At 39.5% G+C, this 13,204-nt stretch overlaps 1 protein-coding gene across 1 annotated transcript in view; it reads left to right on the forward strand.

Annotated features, from left to right (window-relative positions):
• LOC129092748 (pleckstrin homology-like domain family B member 1) overlaps window positions 1–13,204 on the forward strand; it is a 108,031-nt gene that overhangs the window by 35,507 nt on the left and 59,320 nt on the right.

Below are 13,204 nucleotides of genomic sequence, written 5' to 3' on the forward strand. Positions count from 1 at the left end.
TGTCACTGAAATGATCCCGCTGGTTTTGGGGATTTTGAAAGAGAGTCAAGAAATTTGATAAAACCTCTGAATTGAGAGAATATCAGTGATTTTGATGTAGAATGACTGATGTGAAGAACAAAAGTGAGGCTGAACGTGATTCCTTTACACTTTAAGAAGTTACAGGAAATCATAGTTTGGACTATAATTCTTATTCAATATTATTTTACATTGCAGTTAATTATTATAATTATTTTTTGCAGTGTAGTTCATTTTTACAGTATGTTTTTACGGTGCAGTTTCTGATTACAACTTTTTACAGTAGATTCAAATATTTTTTTTACAGTGCATTTGATGATTATGATTTTTTTTAACAGTGCAATTAATGAATATAATTACTTCTTTATTTTTACATTGGAGTTTGTCATTAAAACTATTTTTTTACAGTGCAGATAATATTATAATATATTTTACAGTGGCTTAAAATTATTTTTACATTGCAGTTGATGATTATAATTATTTTTATTTAATTTTTACCTTCAAGTTTGTGATTAAAACTATATATTTTTTTTACAATGATTATGATTATTTTTGACAGTGCAGTTGATGATTATAATATTTTTCACAGTAATGATTATAACACTTTTTACAGTGTATTTTCACCTGAATATTGTCTTGAGACAGACTTAAAAACTTTGGGAGTTTATCCTTTAAAATGTAACACAGTTTAAGTAAATGGTAACTTTAATGGACTCCTTTGTTTTCTCCATTATATCATTCTTAACTTCTGAACCAACTCCAGAAAAAATAAACCTTTAATATGAAAGGAGCTATAACTGTTTTATCAGTTAGGTAGGTGGGATCTCTTTACATCATAAATCCAGCGCTGCTTTAAGAAATCCGACAGGAAGTGAAACTGTAAATGATGTAACTTTAGTCATAAATCATAGAAGCTCAGTGTGAGAATGAGAATGAGTTAAAGGGAAACTACTCATCATTACTCACAGGATGTGAACTCCTTCCTCATGCTGTGTCATCTATAGATCCTTTCTACAGCCGACGGGATCTGAAATATGTTGTCAGTGGAAATGTAATGTTTTCCCCAGAACATGTTCGGCTGTCATAATCTGCTCAAGTTCTGCAGAACTCAGAGCGTTTCAGAGCTACAGGTGTTTCACTTTAACCAGCGACCGTGTTAACTGGTGTCTTTTACTTGAATTTGTCCGTTTTTGCTCGTAGTAACGTAATGGTTATTAGATAATAAACACAGGTATTTTAAACTGGTTGAAGGCTCTAACGGGGACACCTACATGTTTTAAACAAGTTTTTTTTAGCAACCAGTGAACAGGAAGCGACCATATATGGACTGAGGAGGAGTGACGTAGAGACATGTCAATCAGTGTGTAGCCCCGCCCTAAAGCATCCCCTGCTTTATGGTCTGTTTGACTCTAAATGGAGCATCATTTACTAAATGAACATCATGCTGTATTGAAGAAGACTTGAAACTAGAGATTGAGACCATAAACTCATGTTTACAATGTTTACTGAGGGAATAAATCAAGAGAGAAGTAGAGTCATTTTCTCATAGACTTCTATACAACCAGAGGAGTCGCCCCCTGCTGGACAGCAGAGAGAATGCAGGTTTGAGACATTTCCGCATTGGTTTCACTCGGCTAGTAATCTGCTAATGCTTGTTCCCATCAGTGTCTATGTAGAAATGTAGCACAGCACTCTGACTGTAGTTTAACTGTAGTAAACTCCTTATTTTTCATCTGTCAGGAGTCGCCCCCTGATGGACAGCAGAGAGAATGCAGCTTTAACACATGAAGCCCTGACTTGACTTTACAGGAGTATTCCTTCCTGTATACAGTTTCCGGTCGTCTGCATGAATTTGAGATGTAGAAGAACACGTGTGTCGTCTGTCAGCGTTGTCTTCTGGTATTTCAACCTGGACTCTGGTCTGGTAACCTGAGCGGGTACACGGGTCTATTAATACCGCCTCCTCTACCAGAGGGGGTTTCAGAGTGTCAGGCTCCTGGAAGAGCTGCAACGACAAGAGGAAGCGGATCAGACATTATTGGTCACGCAACATTTGACTCACCACTCCCATGATGCATCACAGTACACGTTAATGATCCCTGCAGGATAAATAAAAGTAGAGGATGCATCACAGTGAGCCATGACTAGACAATAGACGCTGATGTGTTCTTTTACTTTGTGTCGGTGACGGCTTCCATCGAGCAGCAACACGTCGGTATTGTTGCGAGATGTTTGATGTAATCTGCTGGGATTTACAGCAGAAATCAGAGGAGCCGATGGAGGGAAATCCCAACAATGAAAGGGTTAGTTAAGAAAAACTAAGCCAGTTTGTTCAGAGAGGGATGAGCTGATGTTTTAAAGGGATGAAGGTCGAGACGGAGCAACAACGGCTCAATATTAACCGAGGAGGACATTAAGACGAGCCGGTTTGGGGCTAAACGTCTCAACCTTTTTAAAGTATTTGACTTTTGTAACTAAACATATTTCGTGACATCTTGTTTTTTTATAATTTGGAAAGTTTAAAGATGCACTCCAACATTTTTAAACATCAAATTCAGTCACTAATGACCACTCAACCTCTGAAAAACCATTGAAAGCCCATGAAAGCACTGTGATGTCATAGTGATGTCATCATCTGTCGGCGTTGACCACTGTACATTATTTTTTATGAAATACGGTCCCATGGTGGACACATAAAGAGTCGTGACTTTGCCTCTTTATGTGCTTTCCTACGTTACATTTTTTTTCCTACTCATTTAGCGGCTGGCTAGTTAGCTAGCTAGCGTGCTAATTCCACCATGCTGTCATGCTACAGTTGCAGAACATTAAAGAAAGTGTTCTGCAGATGCTAATCGCTAGCATGCTGACTATTGCTACGATTATGGCGAAGTAAGAGTAGGGATGTCCGCCTGCAATGTGGTTTTTTGGAACTTCTTTTAATCCTGCTGAAGAAAGACTTTGTTTACATACAATAATAATCAAAAAGAACCGATTAGAGTATTGATTAGGAACCCAACCGTTAGGCAGTATGGTGGTGAGAAAATACAGAATATAAATTAATCTTCTTAACCTTTGTGCATTAGAGTTTACATGAAAGGAAAAAGGACCTCACACCACCCTAATATGTATGTGCCTCGAGGAGACACTGATCCTGAACGCTCCCTTTTAATTTGTATTTTTATAGCTTTCAAATATGGCAATACCTCCACCTTTGTTCTTTTATAGACTGATAAAATGATAGGAGAGAGAGACGCACCTTTGAATGCTCTTTGTCGGTTAACATCAGCTTTATGACTAAAGAATATAGACTATAGACTATAGATAATATAGAGTTTATTGACAAGTTAGTTACACATACAAGGAGTTTGGCTCTGTGATCGGTGCGTCACAATAAACACAGTGCAATAGTAAAAAAGACTTAATTTCCAAATAGAAAATATGAAAATGAACAATATAATATGATAAACAAACAAATAAACAGTACGTTAAGAAAAGTACAAGATAAATTAAGATAAGATAATCCTTTAAACGAACAAACAAGAGACACATGTAGAAAAACTAGATAAAAACAAATATAATCAATAAGTAATCACACAGTAAAGGTATGTTAAATAAGTAAAACACATAAAAAACTACAACAAAAACTATAAATGTGATATTATCTGTAAGTTATTATAAAAAAAACAAGATAAAATAATCTTTTAAACGAACAAACAAGAGACACATGTAGAAAAACTAGATAAAAACAAGTGTAATATAGAAGTAATCACACAGTAAAGGTGTAATATATAAGTAATCACACAGTAAAGGTGTAATATATAAGTAATCACACAGTAAAGGTGTAATATAGAAGTAATCACACAGTAAAGGTGTAATATAGAAGTAATCACACAGTAAAGGTGTAATATAGAAGTAATCACACAGTAAAGGTGTAATATAGAAGTAATCACACAGTAAAGGTGTAATATATAAGTAATCACACAGTAAAGGTGTAATATAGAAGTAATCACACAGTAAAGGTGTAATATATAAGTAATCACACAGTAAAGGTGTAATATATAAGTAATCACACAGTAATCACACAGTAAAGGTGTAATATAGAAGTAATCACACAGTAAAGGTGTAATATATAAGTAATCACACAGTAAAGGTGTAATATAGAAGTATAAAACTACAACAAAAACTAAAATGTGATGCAATCTGCATGTTATGAAAGTGACAAATGTGTTTTTAAAGAGTAGAGTCTCAGTTTCACTTCATAGTCTCACATTAACATAATCAATACATTTTATTGATCAGTTAAGTTGTTGATTTAGATGTGTGTGGTCTCCCTCCTCCTCCTCCTCCTCCTCCTCCTCCTCCTCCTCTTCCTCTTTCATTGCACAGCTCTGACTCAGGATCTCCACCTCTTTTCCTTCCTCCTCCTCCTCCTCCTCCTCCTCCTCCTCTTCTGACAGCTCTGACTCAGTCTCTCTTTTCTCTCTCCTCCTCCTCTCTGACAGCCTCTCTCTGACTCTCTCTGTTTCTCTCTGTTTCTCTCTGTTTCTCTCTGAGAGACAATGGACAGAAAACAAAGCCTGTAAACTCCTGCTCTTCTTCTTGTGAATGAACTGGAACACACCACCGCATCCTGCTGGACTCCTGTTCATAACAAGTGTGGCTCCTCTCTTGTGTGCAACACTCAGATATGTGCAGAATATATTAAAGAGTCTGCAGAGAGAAGAGTTTCTTCTTTTTAAAGGATTATCATAACAAAAGCGCGTCGAGACAAAAAGCCCGTAAACGCACCACAATAAAGGCAAAAACACGTGGCTTCTTATTCTCAGGGGCAGAAGCGATGAGAAGCACCGGGGAGGAGAGCAGATCCTTCCACTGCACATAAAGTAAGTGTTTGCATTCTAACAGAGTTTTCTAGTTTGTAGTTTTTTATGATACAAAGCTGGTTCTCAGGGCGGTGTTTGCTGCAGAGCATGCCGGCTTGTGATGATCTGGAGCCGGTGTGTGGAGTCAGGACTGCTGGGTGGAGGTCCACTAGTCCATGTGACTGTAGCATTGCTTGCTTGTGTTGAACATGCATATTCTTTCAATGCTTTACTTTCTGTTTGGAGCTCACTTGCACCAAACTCCTTTTAGAAATCTCACAAATGTAACATTCTGCTCATAAACTACATGTGATATAGCATTTATAACAGCTTCTATGGGGTTATTATGAGTCATTATGTACTTACATCAAACATTACTACCTCAAGTATTTAAATAATCTACTTTCAGTGCCTGTTTTGTACAAAGTGCTGGCTCAGTGGAGTGGACCTCTGTGGTGGGTCTTGCTGTGTTATCTGATCACAAACATGAAGATTGTTTTCACACTAAGAGCTGCTTCAGGTTACTGTCTATGCCGGATATTTAAGAAATACCCCTCTGACATTTCCAAGTTGTTTAAATCACATTTCAATACAAAGACATGTTGCCAAAGAGCTAAAGAACTTTAAAGTGCGAGTTCTTTGAACAGAGTTTGGTTTGACACCTGCTTTAACGCTGCTGTCTCCAGCTCTCCCAGGTTCCTCCATGTGAGTTATAGACTACAAACATATACAAGTCTGCCAGATCTGCAGACCCCCCCATGCAGCCTGGCATGACCAGACCTCTGTGTGTCTGTCTACTGTTACACTGCTATTCCTGGTTTGCCAATGTGACCCAACCGGGGCTACTAACTGGAATAGAACTGAGCTTTGCTTTCATGCATTCTGCTCATCCAGAAGGCCTCTGGGTTCACGAGGTGTCAGCGTGTTTGATGCATACTAGAAGAGTAGACGCCATAGATCTGAAGGTCCCGGTCAGCCATAGCGGGGGGGCAGAACCAAACCAGCACCGTGGTCGTCCTCTCTGATCCACCAACATCCGTCATCTCTCTGACACATTGTGTTGACCCCCATGTGAGGAGTCAGAGAGGAGAAACCCCCCCCCCCGCTCTGCAAACAGTCATCAGTGCTGCTGTGGATGTGATGTGGATCTCCCAGCGGGGCCTGGAGACCGGGTCAGGTCCTGTGTTGGGGGGGGGAAGCTGGTGGCAGCTGGTCTTGTTCCTGTCTGTTGTTTTTGACACATTCTTTGAACCGCACATCCTCCGACTACAACCAGGGTCAAGGCAACGAGTCCAGAAGAGAGAGGTCTTTGTGCTGAGCTCCACACTGATCATATCTGATTTATTTAATATACATCCAGGAGATTTAGTGAAACTTCAGATCATCGATTAACGGAAAGTTTTATTGAAATATTCCCGTCCCAGAAAGTCTGATTATAAAAGATCTACTCGTTGTCAAAGGCGATGCTGACATATTCAGATCCTTCATTTGTATGTGACTTTAAAATGAAGGAATGGCACTGAAAAGTGACAGTGGAAAAACTGTATTTTATAAATAAATTGACAAAGACTTTATTGTAGAAAATAATTTGCTTGTGGACCTCGATCTGCTTTGGAAGACCGTCATAACCTCAGAGACCTGACCAGCATGTTGCGAACAGATTTCCTAAAGAATCTACAATAACAACTTTATTGCAATATCTTTAAGAGAATTTTTGGGGAAAAACATTTGATCTCTTTTTATGGCAAATAAATTACACTCAAAATCCAAGAGTAGGGAGCTGGAAAGAGTCTGTGACCAAAAGTATTTAAGAGCTGCTGGATTATTTACACAATGTTATCAATAATATCAGTATTCAGGTTTTATAAATCTCTTGAACCGACAGCATGAAAACAATGAAAATGGAAAGTCAATAAGGATCCTTTTTTATGATGGAAACACTAATTAAACGCATCCACATTACTAAGCAACAGTCAGACTTAATGACGTAGTGTTAAATATCTAGAGAGACCACTTATTGTCCATAAACACAGGACCTTAAACCACCAGACAGATGTTCAGAAAGTGTTGTTGTGCAGTGACTCACTAGAAGTATATACTTTCTAAACCTAACATTTATTTTATAGCCTAAACCTAAATTGACTTTATTTATTTTATGCCAAACAATGATGCTTTTCCTAAAGCTATTGTTTGTTTGGTTGCCTAACCCCAAGTTGACTTGTTATTTAAAATCCAACCATGATGTTTTTCCTAAACCTAATTCAGTGGTTTTGTTGCGTTATATCGGAAAAGAAACAGAAGAAAAGGGAAAGTTTGTGTCCATGTACACAGATCACTACATTAGTGTAGTTAATAAGTGTTGTTGGGAAGTGACCCGTTCTAAATATTTATCTAAACCTAACATTTATTTTGTTGCCTAAACCCAAGTTGACTTAATTATTTCAAATCAAACAATGATGTTTTTCCTATAAATTAAACGTTTTCGTTGCCTCAACTTAACTTTAGCCTTGTTGCGTTAAATCATTCATCAAAACTGCTGCAGGCACAACAAAGCTCCAGTTGGAATAGTTTGAATTTTGTGCTTGGCGACACAAAAAAAAGGAAAATTTGTGTCACGAATCACATTAAAACCACCTTAATGGATCCAGCAACAAAAACAGCAGCTTTGGAATCAAACTGATTGGTTATTTAAAGCAACAGGCGTCCTCTAAACCACGTGTGGATCGTCTGGTTTAATATGTATTGGTGCTCCGGCCTGCAGCCATCTGCCTCTGGGAGCACGTTTAACAGCAGGAGGTTGGCTTTAGTTGTTCTGACAAAAGGAGGAGGAGGGATGGGGGGGGTGGAGGAGGGAACATCTGTTCGGACAAGCCTCCAACACGTTACTGTGGAGAGCGTCCACCAGCAGCTGACAGCCTGCCGGAGAAAACATCTGCTCGGTGTGGTGAGGACGCTGAGGGAGAGTTTAAAGGGACAGTACGCTGGTTTTACATGTGAAGTTTAGAAGAAAACCGCTGTGTGAGGTCTCCTGTGGCTCTGAAGGAAGAACAAAGACAGCCGACTGATTCCCAACGGTGGATTTCACATAATTCTCTCCATTCACTTTTCAGAAAATCCGATAAATCAAGAGTTTTTTTATCATGGAATCATAGACTGTATATAAGAAGTGGTCGTAGTCATTTTGATGTCACTCATTACATCATTTTGGTCGTCGCCATCTTGGTTTGTTGCAACCAGTGAACAGGAAGTGACCATATATGGACTGAGGAGGAGTGACGTAGAGACGCCGTATACGTCTCTGGTGTCGACCTGTCAATCAGTGTGTAGCCCCGCCCTAAAGCATCCCCTGCTTTATGGTCTGTTTGACTCTAAATGGAGCATCATTTACTAAATGAACATCATGCTGTATTGAAGAAGACTTGAAACTAGAGATTGAGACCATAAACTCATGTTTACAATGTTTACTGAGGGAATAAATCAAGAGAGAAGTAGAGTCATTTTCTCATAGACTTCTATACAACCAGAGGAGTCGCCCCCTGGTGGACAGGAGAGAGAATGCAGCTTTAACACATGAAGCATTGACTTCACTTTTCAGACCCGGATGTTTGCCTGTTTTTGACCAAGCAGGCTGGTGTCCTCCAGCATTCGTAGCCATAAATATATATGAGATATATAAGTAGTTTTGTTGCCTAAACCTGACTGAGTTTCTTGTGAAGATGGAAGTTTATTTTGAAAAAGACTGCAGTCTTGTAATGAGCGGAAATGGACACGTGTTGCTGAACCTTTGTAGGAAAATGCACAATAAATGAGGACTAACCTTTTTGTAGGATATCATACGAACTGGTTTGAGGATACTTTGAGCCAAGCCAACCAACCAGCAGATGAATTGGGACCATAAAACTGATTTCCAAACAAACCAAAAATGCATATTTTACTCCACATGTAACTCTCTGATCATAGGACCCAGACCTCTTAGTCTGCATTTCTTCACGTGACCCACATTTCTGAGTGATTTCTCTGCCCAACATAAAGTGAAAACCATGTGTGAGAATCAGCTGCCCACGAGCAACCGCCGTCTCCAGATATCTTCCATCGTGGCATCTCTCTGGCGTCAGACTGGCTCCACCATGTGATCACTTCTCCCGACCTTTTCTAGACTCTTCTTCACCACATGATGGGAATGCAGGGTCAGACCTCCTCAGACCTCCTCCTGCTCCTCCTTTCACACCGACCACCATATCTTCCTCTGGTATGTGCGTCTGTGTTTGATGGCCTCTGGCAGTCGTTGATTAACTGGCGGGTTCGACTCCCCGGCCTTTTTACCGAAGCTGTAAACCGTCAGGTTACCATAGCAACTGTCGGCTCTAGTTCTGGGCATCTCTTTTGTCTGCAGCTCCTCTGAGCGTCAGTGACGTCCTGGTGCTTTGTTTTTAGAATCACAACGTGAGCAGAGTTTGTCCTCGTAGAGAGCTCATGGTCAGTAAGGAGAGATGTGGTGAGGAGAATGAATTGTGTCGGACAGGAAGAGTGGAATGAAGTGTGGTGAAGCTTCACAAATATAAAGCCTCAGGGTTTTTAATGCTGATTTTCTGCTGTGAATCACAGTCAGGACTTTCCTCAGATGATGCTGGGATGTGTTATGCTTTCATCGTGGTGTAAAGTGGAAAGCTTTATCATGAAACTCCACCTTTTAGAATTTCTCGAGGCGTTTTTTAGAAGAGCAGACTGTAAATATGTGCTGGAAATAATTCTCTTTTAGGGTTGGGAATTCCAAGAGGACCCGAGATAAGATGAGGGGTGCTACGTCTCCACGTCATGAGTCAGGACATTAATCCTCTATGTCTGTACGTTTATATCAGTTGTTTGATGATCAATTATTCCCCTTAAGGTCAAATGTAGAAGCTTTAAGATTGAAAGTGTTCAGCAGCCTGAAGTTCAGTCAAAGTTTCACTGATTTGTTGTCACATGACTGTTGGTCTCAGATGAATCAATCATGTCTTCATAGTTTCACTGAGGAGCTCAGAATTTAATGTTTTTTACAGAATCTGTTTAAAGTAAACGGTTTATTTGTGGCGATGATTTTAAATGAACATTTTTGATGAAATATCACAATTTTTGCTTTGGTTGGGGGGGGGGGGGGGGATGTTGATCTAATCTTCTGGGAAATGCACTTGAAGAAGAGCTGACACACTGGAAAGACTTCTTGTGGTCATAAAGGGAAAATAAACATGTTATTAGAGCGATGATGGAATATTTGGCCTCCCATGTCAGATAGGTTGAACAGACCTCCTCTTAATGCCACAGAACCCTGGAGGCTTCATCTGGCATTAGAGGAGAACTCAACGGTTTACAAACATCCTTCTGTCAGTTCTAGAATGAAATAAATAGTTTTAATAGATGCTCTCTGATTAAGGGCTCATCTTTTTCACTTTTCATTATTTATCTCTTTTTGTCATTTAGACCACTGTGACACAGGATTAGAAAAATCTACTTTAAAGATGATTGAATTCATTTAATGAGCTAAATCTCACATGTAAAAGAGTCACTAGACCGGCAGTGGGCAACGTTTTTTTTTAATGTTCTTTTCAATCAGTCTGCCATATCAACATTAATTGTTTAACTATGAAACCACAACAACATTCTAGCCTCCAACGGATCTTTAAATTCATTCCATCCATATAAGAAATGTACAATGCAACATTTAATAAAAACAACATTGTTCTCCCATATTCAGGACTTTGTTATTATATATCAGAGCACATGAAGGCTGCCATCTTTATGAAAACATCCACATGAGTTGAAATCATTTACAACCTTCCACCAATCTTCTTTTTTAAATGAGAACACTTTCTTCTACAAAATCCTTTTTTTTACTATAAAACTTCTCCAGTAATCGGTGAATAATAAAACGGCTAGAATGTTGTCTAAAAAATTGAAATAAATACAGTATATGGCAAGGCAAGTTTATATATGTAGAACATTTCAGCAAAAAGTGCTTAAAAAACCCCATAAAAAAACAAAGTGCAAAAGAAACACATTAATGTAAATACAATAAAAAAACCTCTAATTTAAGAGCCAAGAGAATAGAGAATAAAAACAAGCTTAAATACAATAGGAAAGGTATGAAAAAGAATAAAACAATGTAGTGTAAGAAATGATTTGATAAAAGGCAGCATTATAGTAAAATAAATGGAAAATCTGATATCTGAAAAATATGCTGGAGTTCATGTTTAGTGCTCAAACCATTAGTAATTGATTGGCTAATTAACCCCAGCAAAGGCAATTGATTGTTGAAGTTATTTATCTGGTTCCAGTTTCTCAGATGTATATGGATTATCTCCATTATTACACATCTTATAATATATATTTTAAAGTGTCCCTATGAGGGTAAAACACTAAAGAAGGCCTTTGTGTTTTTATTTTGCTGACTTATAAGTTCTTTTTATAGATTGTTCACCTTCAGTCTGAATGAGTCCTTGTTTTTACATCCGGTTCTCTATAATCCACTCAGGTGTTCCTGTGGTTTTATTAGAGAACGGGGTTAAAGTGTCCTTTGGGGGGGTAGTGATGATCTTTATGTGTCCTCACTCCTAAAGACGGGACACGGAAAGCTCGACGCAGACCCGGGGAATGTTTACGCCCACGGAGCGTTTAATGCACCACCCTTGGCCGGTGTTGGCTTGTTTCTTGGTGGAAGCGGAGACTGTAAGATGCTGCTCTTGCATTAATACTCTGAGTGCACTCACTGTGATTGGACGACTCATTCCTGTAGTGTTCAATCAATCAATCAATCTAACTGATTACCTGGCCGGTTTTCACAGCACACACACTCTCTCTCTCTCCTCGTGAAGCCAATCTTACCAACACCGCCCTTTCCTTTCCTTTTATGACTTTGCGATAATTATGAGAATGTCAATGTGTCATATTTTTCCCTGTTTCGAAAAAGCACAGCCGTTGATTTAGTGGATTCTCTGGTTTCGCTGAGCTCAGCCTCGGAGAATAAACTAATTCTGAACCACAGTGTTCTTGGAAGAATCCTGACGTTCTTGTTCCAGGTCAGAGGGTTCTTATGAAGGAGGAGGAGGAGGAGAAGAAGAAGAAGATATGCTGCTGTGTGTTTGTTCTGCCAGATGTGGAGCTGAGATTTTACTGCTGCACATGAAAGAAAGCAGTAGCAGCACTGATCCAGATCAGGGTTAATGAGCTGTTTGTGGTTTTAAATTGGAAAAGGACCCGATCCTGGGTCCATGCATGCATTAATGTTGGGAGATGAGAACCTTACTTTGAAGATCCATTTTTAAAGTGAAGAATATTTGAGCTATTTACAGTCACAACCTTCACATCACGATACAGGAAGTCGTTTGTATGCCTAGTCTCTTCAAAATAAGACAGAATTTAACACAAATAATCGTGAGCCGTGGTGTTTTTCAGCGTCTGTTGTGATATTTGAAGCCCAGTAAAATATTATCATAAGAACGTTTTCCTCTTTAAAGCTACTACAATGAACTTTCTTTAGTGTTGATTTTGGCGGCCCCTGTGGATGAAAGTGGTAGTGTTTCTGAGCACCAGACTTCCCTCGTTTTACTGCAGCAGGGTCAGACAGTCCTGGTTCTGGTTCTCCCGTGCCTCCCTTCCCTCCAGAGGGTCCAGCAGTACGTCCTGGTTCTCCAGCAGCAACAAAGATCCATATCTTACTTTTCCTTTTTTCATCTTGCTGATGGGAAGGAGAAAGAAGCCTCTGCTTTCTGTGAATCCGTGTCGGTCCGTAGAGACCAGAATTGTCGGTTTCAGCATTTAAACCCTGAACAGAAACCGCTTAAACATGCAGATCTGAATCAGCATGAAAAGCCATTCAGTGGTGTTTTATCTAAATCAAACCCAGAGAGAACATTTGTCCTTCATTCACCCCAAAAGCAGCTTGTTTGAATTCCCTCAGTGAGCCCGAGGGTTACAGTTGGTTCTATAACTTCACTTGTAAATGTCAGAGACCACCCTCCCTGCTGGGGGGAAAGCTGAGCTCGACCTCCATCAGCTCCGGGTCCACTCTCCCTGTCACCTCAGCTGATTGGCTCCTAAGGTGACCTTTTGAAGACGAGGCTTCCGAAAGTTAAAACCAGAGTTCGACTTAGCCACCAGAGACGTGTGATTGATCGGCCATCTGGAAAGAATGTATGTCGGAGTTCTGCTTGTACAGTAATGTACATATTCACCATAAGTCCCCGCTAACTAGCTGATGTCTGAACCTCCAGCTCTGAAGAGTGAAGTCAAAGCTTCATGTGTTAAAGCTGCATTCTCTCTCCTGTCCATCAGGGGGCGACTCCTCT

This window comes from Anoplopoma fimbria, chromosome 1 (assembly GCF_027596085.1).
Source record: "Anoplopoma fimbria isolate UVic2021 breed Golden Eagle Sablefish chromosome 1, Afim_UVic_2022, whole genome shotgun sequence".
NCBI lineage: Eukaryota > Metazoa > Chordata > Actinopteri > Perciformes > Anoplopomatidae > Anoplopoma > Anoplopoma fimbria.